Source organism: Sinohyriopsis cumingii, chromosome 10, assembly GCF_028554795.1.
Source record: "Sinohyriopsis cumingii isolate HCF-2022 chromosome 10, ASM2855479v2, whole genome shotgun sequence".
NCBI classification, from domain to species: Eukaryota; Metazoa; Mollusca; class Bivalvia; order Unionida; family Unionidae; genus Sinohyriopsis; species Sinohyriopsis cumingii.
In genome coordinates, this window is record NC_142970.1 from 55,281,575 (window position 1) to 55,298,480 (window position 16,906).

Sequence of the window (16,906 nt, forward strand, 5' to 3'; positions counted from 1 at the left end):
ACTACCGATTCTATCGACGTTGATATCAACGGAATATTTACCTGGCGTATTGCGTCACAACAAGGTGTTTCTGCACCCAGGCATATCTTTATAGTTCTTCAAAACGCAAACAGATACGATCAAACGCACAGTCATATGATATTCGATACATTTGCCGCAACAAATGTATCATTAAGAATAAACGGGCAACAAGAACCATCCGAGGAAATATCGATTAATTTTGATAATAATTTTACGGCTCGTGCATATCATCGCTTACTAAGTTTCATGGGTCGTGACCAAAATATCGATACCGGTTTGCAAATATCACAATTAGATTTTAACAACCTTAATCCTATTTATTACTTTTCTCTGGAGCATCTCGATTTGGTAAAACAATCTGTCGTTGATATTCATTTTAAGGCCCAGATTAACACAGCTGGACCAGCTAGAGCAATCGCGGTAATTCCCAGCGATAGAACAATGATCCTTGAAGGTATTAGTGGCAGAATGAGAGTCATCGACGCACCTGTCGAAAAAATGTAAAATCCAAAATTTAGATTAAAACGATTATAATATGCCATACGAACACATTATCGTGACTCTAACCCCGGGTCAGATAAAGAAGCCTCAATCAGCGACGACAAAAAAATATGGTGTAAAATTGACTCTGAAAAACGATCAAATTCATGGCGGGCCTAACAAATTATCGCTAACTAAGACTCAACATGGGCGTTTTATCAAAGCCAAATCGACAAATTCTGGTGTCCATGTTAATCTTAGTCTAGGTGCCATCAAAGATATGATCAAAATCGGTGGATTTCTTCCCTTGCTAGCTGCTATTCCTGGATTAATAGCCGCAGTTGCTCCGATAATAGCAAAAGGCTTAGCATCAGGTGCAGCTGGATACGCAGGTAGTAAAATAATGGAAAAAGTAACGGGAGGACGATACGGTAAAAAAAAGAGAGCAAGCGGCCTTTATCTAAGGCGTCCCCGGTACGGATCCGGTCTAAGATTATTACGCCCTCCTCAAATTTAGATTTATCTAACGAAGCAAAAAATAAAAAAATAAAATTTTTCAGAGGCGTGTTTATGCGAGATCAACTACCTGATAAACCAAATCCTGACGAGACAGGAATAATAAATCTCGATTCAAGTACCGGTCCTGGAACTCATTGGGTTGCCTACGCGATTAATCCTCGAGAGGTTGTTTATTTTGACTCATATGGGTTGGCACCACCGAAGGAATTTGTCAATTACGTGTCAAAATTAAATATTCCCGTCTGGTATTCAACGTTACCAACGCAAACATTAACAGATCCACCGATATGCGGTCCTGAATCGATTAACGCTCTTGACGCGATTTCAAAATCATCCGGTCCGTATCATAAAATCGTATTTGAATATGCGATAAATAAATATGGTTGACATTTATGGAAGATCTTTATATAAAAAGAAAAAAAAACAACCGATATCGATCTATCAAAATATGTAACCAAAAATGACATTAACAATCATGGATCGCTGGCAGGAATAGAACCTAACGATGTTGCTATTTTTCAAGATAAAGAAGGAAAACTAGGGACAAGTAATATCAAAATATCCGATATAATCACCCGAGATGAACATAATATTCACGTGGGTAATATTAATCGCTTGACAGAATTAACGAGCAAAATCAACGATGATATTAATGAATTTTCAACAAAATTATCATCGAAAGTTGATAAAAAAGATACCGAGGAAATAAATAATATTATTAAAGTAATTGACGAAGATTTAAAAACAATTCTTGAAAATGTAGAAACAAATAGTACAAATATTGCCAAAGTTTCCACCGATATTACGGAAACAAACACCTTAGTGCATCAAAAAGTCAATAAAACATTATATGATGATCTCAGCAAGAAAAATACCGAAATTAACGATCATATAAAAACAATCAACGATGCTATCGCTAAAGTTTCTTCCGATATTACTGCGATAAACACCTTAGTTCATCAAAAAGCTGATAAAACATTATATGATGATCTTAGCGGAAAAAATACCCAAATTAGCGATCATATAAAAACAATCATCGAAAATATAAAAACAATCAACGATGCTATTGCTAAAATTAATACCGATATTACTGCCACGTATAACCTAGCGCTACAAAAAGCTGATATAACATCACACGATGATCTCAGCGCGAAAATTAACGATATTAGCGAAAATATAAAAAAAAATCAACGATGATATTACTAAAGTTAATGATGATATTTCTGCCACGCATATCTTAGCGCGTCAAAAGGCTGATATAACATCACACGATGATCTCAGCGCGAAAATTGACGAACATATAAAATCAATCAGCGATATTAATACCAAAATCGATGCTAATGCTGCTGCAATCGATATCATAACACGTCAAAATAGTATAATTAGCAGCAAATTAAAGAAATAAACACAAAATTACCGGATATTATTATTAAAACAGAATCTATTAGGTTTCCGTCAAATGTACCATCAGATTTTATTTTAAATATGCCATTTGTAGTATCATCAGAATTAGGAGGCACATGGACACCTGAAAATAACTCGTTCAGGTACACGGCGCCAATTAATGGTGTATATCGGGTATACGTTTTTTCCAAAATAAGATTCAGAATAATATCTAAATTATATAAATGGCGCCATTCCACCGATAGATTTTCTGGGTTCTTAAACATATTACTAAATAAAAACATCGAAGAAACATTCGAGTTAGAACCGCCAGAAAGATCCACAACAGCAGCGACCGAGTATTTCGCTTGTATTGAGTTTATCACCGAAGTACCATCATCATTTAGTTGGACAACAAATTAATAATGACCGCGTCGGAATATCGATATAATCAGGCGCGTTCATGGCAAGAATCGTTAAAAAAATTACTTGACGAGTATCAAGCGAAAGTAAAAAAGTATCAACGTAGATTAATTACCATCGACGCTGCCGTATACGCAGCAAGCGCAATCATCGCTGGTGCAGGGGTAATATTATCCGCGGTAACAATGATCGTACCGGTCGCTGCAACGATAATCGTCTCATCGACAACGACAATCGCAGGCATTCTCAATATCATCGCAAAAAAGTATCCTCGTGCGCGAATGCAAAATTATCCTTGTACACGAACAAATTATCCCTAGTTACAGAAGCGTATTCGAAATTATCATCGTTACTCTCTGAGAGTCTCAACGACGGTGTTATTTCTGATTGCGAATTCTCTCTGATGATAAAAATTTACTCTGAGATTGAACAAATAAATATTAATAATGTCGGAGTTAGCTCAGATTGTGACAAACACAACGCCGTCGGTAACAACGATGATATCAGCAAGCTCAACCAAACCCGAGTTTAGTATTAATTTTCCAATGCCAATTAGCGTCAACGAAATTGCGCTATCACAATTACGCGTTTATAATAGTTGGCTTAATATTAGAGCAAAATCATTCGGCGGTTTACCATCGAACAATTCTTTCGTTTTTGCTAATAAAAACCGCCCCGATGGAACCCCAGATTGGATCATTGTTGGTATACCAACAGGCAGCTACGAAATTGAACAAATAAATGATGAACTCGTTCATAGAATATCAAATATAACCGGCGATGCTGATCCAGGTATAAAAATATCTGTGCACGAACCAACATTATCATCGATGATTGAGGTAAAATCACCATATATCATCGATATTTATCAATCATCGATTAGATCCGTGTTAGGTTGGCCTGAGAAAGAACCTCCAGAACCACCAGCGTCACCGGAACCTATACAAAATAATTATATCACCGATAATAAAAACTACCATCATCTAATCAGGTTTTTATCTGATTTATTTCTCGTTGATGACTATCGATTTATTTTCAAAGAAAAAGATGATATAACTTGGTTCTCTGAAAAACATCAAAAAAGATTCGAGTTATATCAAATTAAATTATTTTTATCAAATATCAAAGACAAATATAAAGATTTATTATTGCAACTAGAAAAATTTTTTCAAGAGAGTGTAATAAACATATCCAGCGCATGCGATGAGATTATCAAAATTATGGAGATGATAAATCAAATTGCGTTCGACCTTGAATCTATTCAGGGTAATTTGATTCAAATAATTATTAACTCGGATGAAATTAATAAACAAAAATTTATTACCGAATACGGGTTAACCGAAGAAACATTACCAAATTATAAATTTCCCTTCTTTATTAACGTTGATAAAATAAAAAAAGTTCCCAACGAAATCATCGATGAATATTTTCCACAGTTACACGCCGCATGGGTCAGAAAACTACCACCAGCGTCGATACTTAGACACGATAATAGTCCAACCGGGCAGGGACGGCATATCTCACCGGGTATCGTTAATATAACCGATGTTATCGCGGTTAATCTTCACGCGGATATCGTCGATGGTAGTTATAGCGCAGATGCGTCAATATCAGAACAAGCTCAACAAGGTTTTATTCTTTTTTCGTTTGCTCCGAGTGTTTCTCCTGGGTATTTAATTATAAAAGAGCCTGTTAATCCGTTTTATCTGCGATGTCATAATCGATTATTGTCGAGGATAAATTTCAAATCGACGGATCAGCGTGGAAATTTGCTTGATATACGCGGAGAAACGTTAAGCATTAATCAGCTGGTGAAATCCTGAAAATCTTTGATTTTTAATTCTTGATTTTTAAACCTGTCTATGGTAAAAAAAATGACAAAAAAATAGATAAAAATCGGTAAAAAAATATATAAAAGTAGTAAAATTTAAATTTCCTTTTTCTCTGCAGATTTTAAATCGAATTATTCTTATTCTCCTCGATTAATTTTCTTAATTGTCTGATGCGTGAGCTAGTAATTTTTCTTGATTCGTATTCGCTAGATAAACTCGATCTTATTTTTTCTACCAACGCCGATAACGCAACAAAATCCTTAATTTGATCATCATCGACAAGCGATAGTGATTGATACATCGCAGATTGGATTTTCTTTATAAATTTATATTCGGACGGTAGCGTGTATCTGTGTTCGAGTTTACCTTGAACGATTGTTTCAAACTCAGATTGGATTTTATCGGTGTCCAAATCCGAAGATAAATTTATATTTTTATTTTTTAAATCTTCGATGGCTTCGATGATATTATTTATATTTTCCTCGTTCATTATATTATATTTTTATCTTCAAATGTAAATTTTTGTAAAAATCTCAAAATTTATAATTTTCTAGTATCATTTTTTCTGAATCGGATATTATTGGAACACAATAAAACTCAATCCATACGCCAAATTTATAAGAGAATGTCGCTTTGGTTATTTTTTCTGCAACAAGACAAACCGATGATGAATTAATACCAAAATATCTTGCAGCGGCGCTCATCGATGTGAATACTATTTCTTCGTTAGTATCTTTATTTATTGATTTAACTGCCTTGGATATTCTATATCCACCGCCATTACCAGATTTCAAATTTTTACTCTGCGTTATTGCTCGAAGATTGGACAATCTATTATTAAGCTTATTTCCGTCGATATGGTCAATTACCAATTTATCTTTGATAGGTCCGTTAAAACATTCGAATATAAATCTGTGATTGAAATATGCTCTTCTTCTTTCCCTCGTACCGAAACTAAATATCAGATAACCCGAATTACAAACGCTACCAACTTGATTCTTTGTTTTAATATGCCTAACAACACATCGGACGATGCCTCATATCCGCTAATCGTTGGATGGGTTTTGAATTCAGGAATCGCTGATTCTGGAATTATTGTTTCTGGGTTCATTGATTTCTGATTCATATACAATATTCTATTTGTTTAAATCGTTATTTGCTCGAAATCGATTAATATAATCCTCTTCGCATGTTATAACCGACGAGTGTTTTTTTTTTGGAATATCGTTTTAACTCTCGATAATTCTTTCCGCCACATTTCAAACACAATCGAGTTTTCCCTCGTATGCCAACTTGACAAACTAAACATCGCTGTGGTCCTTTGCTACCTTGTCGAATCGCTTGTATATGAGCGCCACAATAATTTTTTCTGCATGGTTTATCACAGAAATTTATCGAACCGATCAATAGCCATTTGCAATGGTTCATTATTATTTAGATATTTGTCTAAAACATAATAATGGATGTATTTGACCTTGATGAGGCAGAATATGAGATTTCTGATGTTGATCGAGCTAAGAAAGACTTCTTCGACGATGGAGCCGTTCACCCTTGGTCAACCTGGAGAACAAATTCCATCGATGCTACGATGAATCAGGAACGAGCTAAAAAAATAATCGATCATATAAAAATAGAACACTCCGAAGAGAGATTTATTTTCGGAATTAAGTTTATTGCACAAATGCCTGACGAAACCTGGATTATTCGCGATAAACGAGATCCTATTCGCGGCGGTAAAAAAAATGTTATTCTTGATAAAAATTCACGACCAGGATTATTATTAGGTATCGATGGTCCTTATTACGCTAAAGCGTATCCGGTTAGCGCGGTTGTTTATGGGATTTATCGGCTAAATAATAATCCGGATATCAGGAATCTACCTGTGATGAAAAAATCCTCGGTGATAAATTGCGTAGCTGAACGCGTAATCGAGCACATGAAAAATGCAAAACGCGGATCTGGTTTAACTCAGTTAAGGCTGAAAAAGATTAATGCATGGGGGGACACAGTTATCGATGGTGCATCTATCGATGACGTAGCTGTGCTGAGTAAAATATTAAAATTTCCAATCTCGGTAAAAACGTTATCGGGAGAAATATTATACTCGTCGCCGTACAAATCACGAGGAGCGCCAATCGAAATTATCGATCACAATTCTCACGCGTGGTCGCATTCGGTAATGATATTCCCACGAGATCGTGTGGTTAAATTTTATCCCGTGGACGCTGCGGAGAATAATTCCATGGCCATGTTTAGATTTATCAGAGAATTAAGTAAATCAGATCCGATATCGGTTTGGTTATTTTCCAGCGAAGAAAAATACGATCAATTTGTTCTACCACGCGGCGATATTTACAGAGATAAATCGCTGCATGAGTCAATGAGAGAAATCGCGGTGAGATATTCGTCAAACCCCGATCAATTATTAACTAACTGTTTTACTATCCCATCCGTTGCCGTTCACGCCGCTAGAGAACGAAATTCGTGGAAACCAACACGATCCGAATTTCTCGCTGATATTCAACATAGTTGTATCGAATATGGCCATGGCGGATTGTGGAATACCAAATACGATTATGAAAATATGATTTCCGTTGATATGTCGGCGTGTTATCCTAGTAGTTTTCTTGGATATGGCGATTGTGCTGAATATTTCGCTAAATTCGGTCATCCTACCAGCGAAATGACAAGAGTTGCGATTAACGGGCCGTTACCAGATTTTGTTATGACCGGATTCGCTCGTGTAATATCATTCGAATTTGCTGAAGATTTGCATAGGATTTGTTATTTTTGGTTCGGCAGGCATTTCTCTCAACGTCGTTGGGTTCCTACGGTGTTGTTGAGGTATATGCTAGATTCGTCAATGTTAGTGTCGTTGACGGTAAGTGAGGCAATTATTTCGTATAAAAAACAAACCGACGTATGGCTGCCAACGGATTGTGATAACGCCAAAGATATCGGAAGAAAAATAATAGGTAAATTTACCCAGGGTGGCTCTGTTGATCATAAACACCGACATGACAGATTATTTATCAACGATGCTGAGTTAGATTTTATAATCGCCGATACAGCGTCACGAGGAATATTCTGTAATGGAGAAAATATCATCGTTGACGGAACAAAATTAGGCACCGTGGTTAGCTATCTTGATGGAGAATCGACGCAGTATACCCATCTAAGATCGTCGATGCTTGCTTATGTGAGCATACATTTACTTTCCATGATAAATAAATTTTCTGATATCGCAGTGCGAGTCGCGACAGATTCGTTTTATATCGATAAAAAAATACCTAGATAGATTGGAGAATTTGATCACCGATGGTAGTTCATGGGGAACCTGGAGAATAAAAAATGAAAATATTCTAGGATATTGCGAAGACGCTGACGTTGAAGATCGTGATGAATTTCACCGCGGTAGATTCGAAGAAACGTCCGTAGCCGCATCTGCGTTTGATCCAATTTCGCGTTGTAAATTTGTATACCTGAATGGGCCTAGCGGTAGCGGTAAAAAAACGCGAGTGATAAATCTATTTGCAAACACCGATATGATCGTATTAACGCCAACACACAGCTATTTCAAATACAGCGGTGGATCATGGGATTCAGCTAGAATGGGCGATAAATATAGTAACAAGATTATAATTTTCGATGAAATTTGCACAGTAAATTTAAATATATTAAAATCGTTCTTAGCTTGGTTGTCAGAGAAAAATACCGCCGTGATAATGTGCGGGGATCATGGTCAACCTAATCCGATTGATCGTGAATCGCCTCATGATTGGCTTAGGAATTTTGTTGATTATTACGAGGAAATCGATGTCGATTATAGATCGACAGATAGATTGTTGATTGAGTTTAAAAATTTAATTCGACTACAGCCAGATAAAATTCAATGTGACGTTATGAGAAAAATAATCAGCGAAACATCGATAAGCGATTTTCTAAATTTATGGCGTCCTGATCATTTGATCGTCGCTAGCAGAAAGGTAGTTCGTGATATTATTCAGGAAAGATTATTTAAGCTGCATTGTGAGAAATTTCCAACGTTGCAAGTGCCGCTGTGTTACAGACCTGCCGATACTAGGCGACAAAATATCGATGTTACTTTGCCATGCGGCGAGAAGAAAAATTTAGTTTTGAATGATATTATTTTCGTTGATATTAATCTTGTCAATGACGCGTTAAACGCAGAGAAATCCCCGTGGAAATTAGGTTACGCAACAACGATACATTCGTCTCAGGGATTAAAGTTTGGATCGTCGATGATAGAATCACTTGGTCAAATTTGGTTTATTTAGCTGTATCTAGAGTCAGAAAAATAAATCACTTGGGACGAATTCGTCTGGAAAATTATCTCAGTGACGCCGGTGGTAATTGAGTATCTTCGGGAATTACTTGTAACTCTTCTCTGGCAAATCCCCGTTGTGGAGCTAGCGAATCTAGTATATAGATCGCCGGTCTTCCTGATGACCTTGTTACGGCAGATATTTTGTGCGTGGTGACGCTCCAGATTGGATCGGTTGCTCTTTTTCTTCCTCCTTCAGCTTCACCTTCCTTATACAAATACCTGACGGTGATATTACGTAACACAGGTTGCATCAAAGAATCTCGCTTTATTGGTATATTCGATTTTGTAATAGCGATTGCTGGTTTCATTGATATTGCTCAAGTTGGTTCGTTATTTAACGAGATAATTAACTGAGGCAATCTTGATACCCATTCGTGGGATTGTTTATCTTGAATGAATTCACGCGCATATTGGTATCCGAATAATCGTTCTGCAAGCGTTTTGTTAAAACGTTCAACAATCGCTTGATCGCGATGAATTCCCACGTGACCGCGTCGGATTTTAACGTTATTTTTTTTCATCAGCGAAGTAACCGCGCCGAGGAATTCCCTTCCTGGATCAACCTGGAGAAGCTTCGGCCATGTTAATGGCGATCGCGAGTAAATATCGCTGAATGCGTTAGCGATTTCCGTCGATGTTTTATTTGATAATGGCGCTGCTTCTTTGTATCTGCTAGCGATATCAACGACGGTTAAAACGTATTTGTAAGTAACGCCGTTAACGGTATCGTGAGGAAGAAACATTAGATCTGCCTGATGAACCTCACTGAGAACACTAACCGTGAAACTCGCGTATGGGATTTTTTTAGGCGGAGGAAGATATATCTGCCGAAATTGCTTGTTTTGATAACCACGATGCAGCCACGGATGTTTTTACTTTAGCAGCCTTGGCAAGTTTGGTAATCGCTGATTTTCCTCGCCAGAATCCTCGTGGAGAATAATATATCTCTTCCATTATTGTTTGCCTGCGCCGAATACTAATTTGCCATTCATCGCGCCTTTGATTAATAACGTTGCTAATTTTTCTTTGAAAGATTTATCAGGAATTGCGTTTAACGCGTGAATTAAATTTACATCAGCAAGATGCCTTTGTTGTAAATCTCCGCTGCGATACGTGAGATCGTGAATGTAACAAGCGTGATCGATAGCGTTTATTGGATTCACGTCTGGTTTTGGTCGATTGTTTTTGTCGAGTCTGATATCGAGTCTCGTTCCAGGTCCACAATAATTATATCCAGGTAGATGTTTTTCTCCGGGATATTTTGCCCAAGGAAGGCCAGGTAAATTTGTTAAGGAGGTTTTTTTTTTGATAAATTTAAACTTGCGTGTGTTGCAAATTTCGCATTCTCCTGCGATTGCGTTTCTGTTATTGCGTGTGATGATTTCGGTTGGATTTATCGTAGCTGTGTGCGTGCGACACTTAACACAATATAGATCCATAATAATTAATATCATGAATGTAATTGATTTTTCAGCCACGAAAAAACGCGAACAGGTAAAACATCACGCGGCATTACCAAATTCGATTAGAATGATAATAATCGGCCCATCAGGGTCAGGAAAAACGCAGCTATTATTGAATTTGATCATGCGATGGCTAAAATGGGAAAAACTGTATTTGGTTGCACCATCCGTTGACGATCAGCGTTGTTATCAGGTTTTAAAAGATTTCAGCGACAATATCGGTGAAGGCGTGATTGAGTTTATCACAGATATCAATGAGGCCCCTTCCGTGGAAAGTCTTAATGGTGATATTAATAACTTAGTTGTTTACGCCGACGTTATGCTCGATAAACAAACCAATCCAGCAAGGATATTTTCGCGTGGCAGACACAAGAATACCGATGTAATTTACATCACACAGAGATACACGCAGATTCCCAAGGTAATCAGGGATAATTGTAATATTTTATCTGTATTTAATGGCGTAGACACGCACACGCTGAGAAATATCCACCAAACTTGGTGTAACGGCGGCATGGATATAAATAAGTTTAAAAATTTTTTTATCCGCGCTCAGTCAACGCCGCATGGATTTATCACGATAAATTTACATGATCCTCGTGGTCGATATCGTGTCGGTCTTGATCAGATTTACTCGTGAAAGGGCAGCGATATTTGCAAAACAAAAAAATCGAACAAACTAATATTCCATCTTCCTGCAAAATTTTGTCTATGGCGTTATGTTTTTATGACACACTAGAGGGGGGGGGGCCAGATGCATCGGGTCTGGTGGACACAAAAGATAGCCTCCGTAGAAGGCCGTAAAAACGAAAATAGAGGTTTCCACGAGAAAAATTTGCGTAGAAAGGTTTATTTGGTCTGGAAACTAAGGTCTGCTCGACTTCCCTTCGGTGAGAAAAATATTATTTTTGTCTGTGGCGTCATGTTTTTATGACACACTAGAGGGGGGTGCCTGATGCATCGGGTCTGAAAGATACAAAAATCAGCCTCCGTAGAAGGCTTTGTTTTTGAATTCTGAGGCTTCTACGAGAAAAGTTTGCGTAGAAAGGTTTATTTGGTCTGGATACTAAGGTCTGTTCGACTCCACCTGCTGCTTTTTGAATAAGATTTTCTTTTGGATTAAACAAATGCCTATCTATAGATAATTTCACAATCAATTCCCGAGATGTCTAATAAAGGGTTTGCAATGAGCATTGCAATATTCTCTGATGTTATTTGTGTACATATAGCTCCTACATGGATTAGATACGACTTAGATATCGGATGATTTTCCATCTTTACACTGCATCTAATGTCTTATAAATTAAATTTGTATTTTGATTAATTGGGTATGGAGCGAGGTACAAAGTGAAAGATAGACTTCAGGGCGATGTCTTAGAGTGCAAACGAAACTCTTACCGCTTGTATGGCCATCACTGGAACCTGGATAGAGGCATACAATGTGTTTTTGATTGGTATAAAAATGAAAATTTCGAACCTAACTTGCATCATTGCATTGTGTAAAGGACGACGTAAGACATATATTTATATAGCATAGAATGTCAATATGACATGTCCTGCATAACATGTGCTAGGAATAATGGAGTAGTAGCCAAAAAAATGACAGCTTTAGAAAATGTATTCTTATAAATAGAAAGAAAGGGGTTGGAAGATCGAGAGAAAGGGAGGAGACGGAGAAGGGTAGCATCGTTTAAATTTGTATAAATGAACAACTCAACGAAACATTTATTTAAGACATAAGTAGTCGATGCAGTTGCTCATGGTTAAATATTAAACAAGATATATTTTCATGGAAAATGATTTTGGATGCAACGTGCCCATATATAAAAAAGACAACAAACAGGACTTAGAAATGTATTATTTCTATTCTGATATATATATATATATATATATATATATATATATATATATATATGTATATATATATATATATAGAGAGAGAGAGAGAGAGAGAGAGAGAGAGGGAGAGAGAGACTCTAAAACAATGTCTCTATCTATCACTGTATTTTATATTTATCTATATATCTATCTATCTATTTATCTGTCTATCTATCTATCTATCTTTCTATCTATCTACATATCTATCGATTTGTCTATCTATCTATCTTTCTCTCTATCTACTTATCTTTCTGTCTATCTATCTATCTATCTATCTTTCTATCTATCTATCTGTCTTTCTATATATCTATATTTCCAAGTATATATCTATCTATCTTTCTATCTTCTTATCTTTCTTTCTATCTATCATTCTATATATCTATCTATCTATCTATCTGTCTTTCTATCTATCTATCTGTCTCTCTCTCTATCTATCTATCTAAATATTAATCTGTATATCCATCCAGCTATATCTATCTAACTATATCCCTCTATCTGTTTATCTATTCTTCTGTCTATCTATCTGTCTTTCTATATATTCATATCTGTATAGATATAAAAGTTTAATGAAGGTGTAAATCGTTTTATCTATCTATCTATCTATCTATCTATCTATCTATCTATATATATATATATATATATATATATATATATATATATATATATATATATATATATATATATATATATATATATATATATATATATATATATATATATATATATATATATATATATATATATATATATATATATATATATATATAATTTGACAATTAATCCCAGTGTTAGGTAGACTCAAATGAAGCTGAATCATGCTGGAAAACTGTTTGAACAACATAACTCATAATTTATGTGTGCTTCCCCAACATAGTTAGGGTTTGTCCTTAATCGATATGAAGCTACATATATCGGGGCATGTGACAAAGGTGAGGAAAAGAAGGAGAGAGAAGGGTGGTTTATAAATACAAAATATCTTTGAGAAGGATGGTGCTAGCAAATGTTCTTACCACTTGTACGGTGTGTAGTTGAATCTGAAGAGATAAATACAGTTTTGAATGTTCTGGAATCAGCAACACGTGAACAAAGTTGTATATTTATATTAACTTACTGGAAACGATGATTTATATATGTGTATAATATTATGTTGAAAAAGGAAGCATGGTGATGCGACATTGTGTATAAGTATTGTTTCTTATTTGATCAAAAGTGTGGATGGGATTTCTTTCGTAGAAAACTACACGAGAGTGTTGTTGTTTGTTTTTTGTCGTTGCACATTATTATAAAATACTAAATTCGTTTCACCCGATGCTGCAGAGAAAAATGATTGCTATTGTTAAACTGTTAATCTTAAGCCGTCTGACATCATCAACATTGTCTCCAATATCTACAGGAGGACATATCGAATAGACTACCAGAAAGCGAGGTGGGTAGTGGGGGGAGGGGGGCGAGAGCGAATAATGACAATGATATATCCGAAACCAGTTGCACTTGCTTTAAAAAAAGTCCAACGTTCAAAATACAGATAGTAAGAATGAGGACACACTTTGATAAAATCAATGTGTTAGTGTATATATATATATATATATATATATATATATATATATATATATATATATATATATATATATATATATATATATATATATATATATATATATATATATATATATCCATAATTATATATAATTTGACAATTAATTCCAGTGTTAAGTAGATTCGGATGAAGCTAAATCATGCCTAGAAAACTGTTTAAACAACATAACTCATAACATCAGATGAGTTACCATCTTTACACTGCTTCTTATGTCTTATAAATTAAATTTTTATTTTGATTATTGGGTATGGAGCGAGGTACAAACTGAAAGACAGGTTTCAGAGCGAGGTCATATAGTGCAAACGAGACTATTACTTCTTATATGGACATCACTGGAATCTTGATAGATTGATACAATTCGTTTTTTAATTTGCAAAATATGTTTGAAAATTTCGAACATAAGTTTCATCATTGCACTGTGTAACGTCACCATTTTATATTGCATATAATGTCAAAACGTGATGTGCTGCATAGCATTTGCCAGGAATAATGGAGTAGTAAAGAGCAAAATGACAGCGTTAGATAAGGTTACTTTATATATAGAAGTAAAGGGATTGGAAGATCGAGAAAAGAGGCGGGAGTCACAGAAGGGAAACATCATCTAAATTTGTATAAATGAAGAAGTGAACGAAACATTTCTTTAAGACATATGTAGTCCATGCAGTTGCCCATGGTTAGAAATTGACCAAATTTATTTTCATAGAATGCTATTAATTTTTTAATATATATATATATATATATATATATATATATATATATATATATATATATATATATATATATATATATATATATATATATATGTATGTATGTATGTATCTATATCCATCTATGTATCTATATATCGTTCTATCTATATATCATTTTATAGATAGCTGTCTCTATCTCTATATCTGTATAGATATAAATATTTTAAGAATATGTACACTATCTGATATATAATTTAACTATTAATTCCAATGTTAGTAAGAATCTATAAAGCTAAATCATGCCGGAAAACTTCTTGAACAACATAACTCATAATTCATGTGGTGCTTCCCCTACAGAGTTAGGGTTTGTCCTTAATGGATATGAAGCTACATATATAGGGGCATGTGACAAAGGTGAGGAAGATAAGGAAAGAGAGGGAAAATGTATAAATACACAATGTCAGTGAGAAGGATGGTCAAGCAAAATTTCTTACCACTTGTAGGGTCAGTAGTTGAATCTGAAGAGATAAATACAGTTTTAAATGTTCTGGAAATAGCATCACGTGAACACAGTTTTATAATAAGATGATTTAATGGAAACGATGATTTATATATGTGTATAATATTATGTTGAAACAAGAGGTATGGTAATGCGAAATTGTGTACAAGTATTGTTTCTTATTGGATCAAAATGTGGATGTGATTTCTTTCGGCGTATAGAACTATATGAGAGTGTTTTTTTCTGTCGTCAACATTGTCTCCAATATCTACAGGAGGACATGTGGAATGAAGTACGAGAAAGCGAGGTGGGTAAGGGGGCGAGAGCGAATAATGACAATGATATATCCGAAACCAGTTGCACTTGCTTTAAATAAAGTCCAACGTTCAAAATAGAGATAGTGAGAATGAGGACACACTTTGATAAAATGAATGTGTTAGTATAAGCGAGCATTCTCGCCAATAGTATGTGCACTGTACAATATCTATATTCATTGGATAGTAATATGCTATAGCAATACTGACTTTCATATGGCTAAAGGTGCTGAAGACGAAGTTTACATAAGACAATAGACTTCGATAATGCGGGGGGGGGGGGGCGGCGGGGAGGCGCGATAAATCCGGAACCAGTTGCACATCTTTCAAATGAAGTCCAACGTTAAAATAAACAGAGATATTGAGAATGATAAACCAATTTGTCAGTGTAAGCAAGCAGGCTCGCGGAAATTATATGTACCGTACAATATCTACATTCGTTGGATAGAAATATGCTATAGCAAGACCGACTTTCAAATGGCAAAAAAGAGCTGAAGATGAAGTTTACATAAGACAATTCGGAATACAAATTGAAAATATGAACGTGTTTTTCCGCTCTGTCCTGTATATATAACCCTTGATCTAACTGCATATCCATTAAGTTATCGTTATAATCATTTTGCAAAGAGAGTTCAATGATACGTATCTTTTGTCATCAACTCTTATCGCACTACTGACTTTCGTTCGCTTTTGTGATAATATCTTAAATAGCACCGTGTTACATGAGTTATAAAGAAGTATTAGGAATCATTCAAAAGTAAGTAAATTCATTGTATGGATATATTGATTTCTATTGAAGGTAGTAGAAACACAATCTTATTAATTTTGATTTAGAATCAATGATGTTACTTCTTGAATTTCTGTGTCTTTTAGATATTAGCATCTTAATTTTAAGCAAATGATGCCATAAGGGATAAAGATAAATGGCATGCATTAGGCTTATATATCTGCAATTGCAGATGAGATAAGAATGACGATTTATCTAAGTGATGAGATGGCGAGTAAAATATGGAAAATGATTCGTTGTAATCATTTTGCTTACTATAAAAACGCTCATAATTTAGATTCTCTGATCCGGGAAGAATTACATTTATGTTCCTAAGGAATATTCAGAATGTCACGATTATTATATGCACTGTACAATATCTACATTGATTGGATAGAAACAATTTATGGCAAAACTGACTTTCAAATGGCTTAAGGAGCTGAAGATGTAGTTCACATAAGACAATTCGGAATATGAATGGAAAATATGAACGTGCTATTCCGTTCTTGCTTGCATATTTAACCATTCATTTAATTGCATATTCATTACAGTATCGATAGTTTTGCAAAGAGAGTTCAATAATACGTTAAATTTGTCATAAACGCTTATCAAGTTATGTTCCGTGTTGTTTGTGCTAATATTTTGAATAGCCCCGTATTACATGAGTTATAAAGAAGTATTATAAATAAGTCAA